The sequence below is a fragment of the Suricata suricatta genome, chromosome 5 (genome assembly GCF_006229205.1).
Source record: "Suricata suricatta isolate VVHF042 chromosome 5, meerkat_22Aug2017_6uvM2_HiC, whole genome shotgun sequence".
NCBI lineage: Eukaryota > Metazoa > Chordata > Mammalia > Carnivora > Herpestidae > Suricata > Suricata suricatta.
Window position 1 is genome coordinate 23,522,552 of NC_043704.1, and position 6,137 is coordinate 23,528,688.

The following is a 6,137-nucleotide window of genomic DNA, read 5'->3' on the forward strand; positions in this document are numbered from 1 at the left end:
ATAGTACATCCTGCTAGCTGAATTAGTAATTTGTCATTATTGTTTTTTTCTTGGTGGGTTAAATGCCTTAGCAAGTTATAATTATCTGCATGTTTTTTTAAATGTTTATTTATTTTGAAAGAGAGAGAAAGGAGAGAAAGTACCTGCTCAGGCAAGTTGGGGAGGGGCAGAGAAGGAGGGAGGGAGGGACAGAGAAAGAGGGAGAGAGAGAGAATCCCAAAGAGGTTTCATGCTGTCAGAGTGGAGTCAGATATGAGGCTCCATTTCACAAACTGTGAGATCATGATCTGAGGTGAAATCAAGAGTCAGACCCTTGACAAACTGAATGACCGAGGTGCCCCAATTATCTGCACATTTAAATCAGGTATATTTCTATCTTAAAGCTAATTTTTAAAAAGTACTTAGTCTAATTTAACTTGCCTTCCTACTTTATCTATAGCAGCTCTATACAGTAGAAACATAAGTGACACAAGTAATTTAAAATTTTCTCATAGTGACATTAAAAACATTAAAAGAACCCAGAAAATCTATTAAGATATTTGCATGCAGCAGTATATTTAAAATATCATCATTTCAATATGTAATCAATATAAAATTATAAATAGGATATTGTACATTTTATACTTTATATGAAATGCATTGTGTGTTTACATCTCAATTTAAATTAGCTACATTTCAAGAGCTCAGTATTCATATACGACTCACGGATACCATATTGGACAATGTTGTTCTCAAAAGCAGAATGTCTTTAAGTTACTCCAAATAAATGCATAAAAAGTACTTAATTAAACTAAGTGCTGAAGTATTCTTACTTTCTCTAAATGTTAACATTGTTTTTAAATTTTGCAATGGAAAATTTCTCCACTAATTGAAAAGCAGAATCAATAATGTAATAGCTCTCTGTGTGCATGACTCAGCTGCCAGCATCATCACTTATGGTGGTATTTCTTCTCAACTCATGTGCCATCTATATCTCCACCCACACTCACCTCTATTTTTATTATAAAGCAAATTAGATACATCGTAACATTTCTTTCATATGGTTAAGTATGCATCTTTTTTTTTAATTTGAGAGAGAGAGAACAAGGGAGTGGAAGCAGGGGAGGGGCAGAAGGCAAGGGAAAGAATCCCAAACAGGCTTCAAACCAAGCAGGGAAAGGAGGCAGGGCTGGTTCCCAGGACGTTGGATCACGACCTGTGTGGAAATCAAGAGTGGAATGCTCAACTGACTGAGCTATCCAAGTGCCTGGTTAAGTATGTATTTTAAAAGGCAATCCTTTAAAAAATATATAACCACAAGGTCTTTAATGCCCCTAAAACATGTGCAAATACTTTTAATATTCGGTGTCAATATTCAAATTCCAATCATTCTGTAAGTGTCATAATTTTTAACAGTGCGTTAAAATACATGTAACTTGCTATTGATTTTTTAAAGGTTTTTTTTCCTCCATAGAATTCCATTCTTTCTCTTCTTTCTCTCTCTGTCTCCTTCCCCTTTTCCCTCTTTTTTCATTCATCTGTTGGTGAAACTATTGTTTTCTTTTGTGTTATTTCAATTTGGTTTCTTTTCACAGTTTTTGTTCCACATTCTGGATTTTGCTGACTATATTGCAGTCAAGTAATGCTCTGTTCATGGTATACCCTATGTATTGGTAGATGGAATCTAGCTTCAGGGTTGAGTTTTTAACAAGATTATTTTATAGCATATCTATATGTTGTTTTTGTTTTGTTTTATTTTGGTTTTTTTTTTCAACAGAAGGTGTAGCAGGATTCTCGCACAGAGAGTCGTGACATCAAGGCTTTTTAATTTCCAGGAAGCAACTTTATTCATGACTGCACCGCTCAGTTAGGTTTGTACCCAATGTCACATGGCATAGTTTTTTTAATACATTTTCTATTTCTTTGTCTTCCATATACGTCAACACACACAAACATGTAGTCTGATAAGTAGTCTCAGTCTACAAGGTCATGAAACACGCTGTCAAGTGGGCTCATAGCCAGGTTACCTTGAAGTTTTCTTTCTTTTTTTTTTCTCTCCTTAAAGAGGAAATCCTACTACAATGATAAAAGTTTTTCATCAGGCAACACACATGTTCTGGTTGTCTTTTTTTTTTTTTATGATGCTAGCAACTATTGGTGATTGGTGATTAATGCATAAAATCATTACTTTTCTGAAGATTGAAAAAAAATCCTCATCCAATTGTTCATTCTTTATGTATTACCTGGAAAATTTCTATTAAAAAATTTCCCATCATTTCCTGTTTGATTACACAGTAGCACATATAATTTTTAAGAGGAGTGAAATACATATTTAAAAAAAAATAGCAGCTTACAAGTTTTTTCTCAACTTTCAAAAATAAATTTTTAAAAAAATTTAACTAACTTATGGGTCTAATGTTTTTGGTGGATTTATTTTTATAATGTCCAGCGTGAGCTACCCTTGACCAGTGGATGCTTCTTCCCTTGGGTAGCTGACTCTTTTTTGGAATGATACCAACATTTTCCCATTTTCCCAGAGCTATGTGATGTGGGGACTCATCTTGTACATTATATTATTCATAGCTAGAATAAGACAATTCTTCTCCATATCCTGGCTCATCTTTTTCTGGAAAGACTATCTGGATACCAGTAGACATGCTATTACTAGGGGATAAGCCATTGCTTCTAGCTCTTCTTAGGAAACTGTTAGAACATTTTTGTTACTGTTTGCTGATTTTCAAGATAAAGGACATAATGGATTTATGGTAATATTAATTTAAAATGCCAGAGTATAGGAACTTTATTTAATCTATTTACCTTATATTTGTATCTCCCTTATTTATTATAGGAAGGTCATTTTTTTAGGACATTGGGAATGATAGAATTAAAATATTCTTACTCAATGTGTATACTATACTTTACAATGGAACTATTAACACCACTTGAAGCAATGTGATTTTTGAAAAAATTAATATTTTTACAATATTTATTTTGGTTCTACTACAAATATATAGTCAAAGTACAGTATTTTAAATCCATTTAGCATAATTTCCGCCTGTATGTCTATGACCAACTTTGTGGATATTTATATGCATTTGTTACACTTTACTTTTGTTTGTATTATTTTGGATTTTAAATTTAATTTTATTTAATATTTATATGAAATATGTGCATGACTCCAAAGCAAAATTTACTAAACAAGGACTATTTAAAAGACCTCATTTTTACAGAAGTCCCCTCTATTTTATTTATTTCATTATAGAAAACTCTATTTTTTATTTTACTGTGTTTTTTATGCTTTGCTTATATAAGCAGATATTTTTGTATACTCCACCTTTCTTAGATAAACTGAACCATACTATAAATCACATCACAATAATATAAAGACATGAAATGTTTTGACTTTAATTCAGAAATACTTTAAGCAAAAAAAAACACCCTTTTTGCATAGAATGGAAGATTATGAGACTATTTTTCATATTTTGTATTATCTTTTGTAAACTTTCTGAGGTAAGAACTTAACATTTATCCAAAAAGATGAAAACCTTATTGTCTCTTTATGAAGGGAAGGCTACCTGGCTCTTCTAGACTATAGACTTTTTATCGGGATATATAGTTGAACCCAGGCAATCTTTCAGAGAAGGGGGCAATGATGTCATAGAGCCGCTTGTCACTTAAGGTGGAAAAGAAATGGCCATTGTATCTGTTTCCTTTTGGAAATTGAAGTGTGATTTCTAAAAACTTGTTAATTCTTTTGAGTTTGAGAATACACCTTTTCCAGCAGGCAGTAAAAATTGCCCTCAGCAAGATGAACCCATCTTCTATAAGTATCTTGTATTCAATTAAGCTTTGCTTTTTAAAATAGCGTTTATTAATATGTCTCATTTAATGGATGATAGATCCAGATGAGAACATTTCGCTTTAAGTAATGTAAACCCATTCAAAACTGCCATTAAGTTGTGAATTTGAATTGCTCTAGTCATGGCTAATTACCAAAGAACTAGTTTTAAATTCTTTCCATTCGTCTTCTCTCTTAAATTTACAAAAGAGAAAAGATGTTGATGGCTGAGGTAGAGTGTCATTTGCTCCAATCAGAGAATTTTGTCAGGTGTTTATACTTACCATCTCCAAAGAAAATTTACATGTCCCAAATGCCTGGGAACAAACCTACTAGAAATCATAATCATCGCATTGCACATCTGGAAATTTTAAGTGTGTTTGCTCTAACCAAAAATGATATTACACACACACAAACACACACACAGAACTAGAATAACTCAGTCTGAGGTCAGACATAGATTGATCCTATATATGTGTGTGTGTATGTATGTACATGTATACATATTTATATATATTATGTAAATTTAAATGTCAAATATCCTGTCAATTAGACTACATCTTTAAAAGTAAACATCTAGGAAACCAGTTCTTTCTCCAAAATAAAATATTCTTTTATTTTATTTTAGTGTTCAAGAATATGAGCAAGGACTTATCTGTCAAAACTAAAGGAAAACTTCCACCCATATCCTAGAGTGATGCATGCATGCGGTAAGAGCATATATGGGCAAAGGTCATTACAGTGTGAGAGAGTAAAATGTTCTGACAGAGAGATTTAAGGTATAAGAAATGCAACTTTTCTTTAAGCATAGATAATATTGACCTCCATCTATCACCCAGTTACAGAGATATATAATTCTTTTTCACAAAAGATTGGCATTTTGAGACAGGGACCAAAAGATAGCATAGATAATGATGATGAATCATGTTGTGAAAAATCCCATAAACCTATATTGCTTCTTAGATTAGCTGCTTTTCCAACTTCTTGATTTTGGGGAATCCAACCAAAGGGATGACATTAAAGCAGTTCGGAGCTGGATTCAAAAGAAGAGCAATGATTAGCCGAAAGTGTATGCATGGGGCAGGTAATTGCATGTTGTACAGGGTCTCTGTATCTAACATTATTGCAAAAATGTTTACCAATCCCCTCCATATTGCAATTGTTAAATTATATGTGACTCTTCATTACTATGGATAATTGAGACCTGAATCTAACTCATTTCATTCTTTATATGCACCCGCAAATGATTAATTAAAGATTTTATGATATACAGGGAAAAATACCTCGAGGCTTAAAGATAATCACAACAAAAGAGATCCACTAAAATTGACAGAAAATGTATGAGTCAAATATCTTATTCCTTTCCATTCCCTGTTACACATTGTCCTTCTAGCAATTAAGCTCTTTTTCATTCAGCTCTCACAGATATTGAATTCTAAATATCGAAGAAACCACATTCATTGAAAAATGCAGCACTTTCATTTTGGGATAAAAGATTTAGTTTATAAGAGATGAAACTTTAATCTGAATTTCTCTTTTTAGGGTAATGCATTCCATTATCTGGAAGCCCTACATATAAATGGGGGATGATAGATTATTTTTCCATACTCAGGATGTTTAGAGATCCTTTCAAAAAATGTTAATTTACTTTTTAGATATGGAGATTTGATTTTTGAAGTGTTGTACTGTTGAATTGTTATTTTAAGGTTGAAAATTGTTTATCAGTCAACCTAATTTTCCATTTCTCACCTTTAAATGAGGCATCTCCTTTCTTAGCCATCATTTCCAGATGGGTGGTAGGTGGCCAAATTCCTATTTATAGGAACTTCACTATGCCTCACCCAAGGAACACAGAGGCATTGACATTGTCTTCACTGTCTCAGCTCCTAGTCTTGTCTACAAATATAAATAGGAAATGCATAAATTTTATTGGTGATCCAATCCCAACACTGTCTTAAAAGTCCCAAGATCAGGGAGAAATGTAGTTTCTAATCAACCACTCCATAAAACCTGTGTTTGTATGAGGCTGAATTAAGAACATATAACTACAGCCCTAATTTTTAATTTACTGTTAGTACAGAAGGATGGGTATTATTATTTTCACTTTACAAGTACAGAAACTCAAGTCCAAAAATAGTTAAAGTGAGACTGAAGAAAAGATTTAACCTACAATCTCTTGCTTGAAATCCAGGATTTCTGTTCATAGTCTCCTTGTGGATGTGTGGACCAGGCTTAGTAAAAAGTGAATGCCTTGAAAGATAGATGGACACTTAATTTCTCATTCCATGTTTACCTCCTAGTGCTGAGCAAGCGTCTCAAG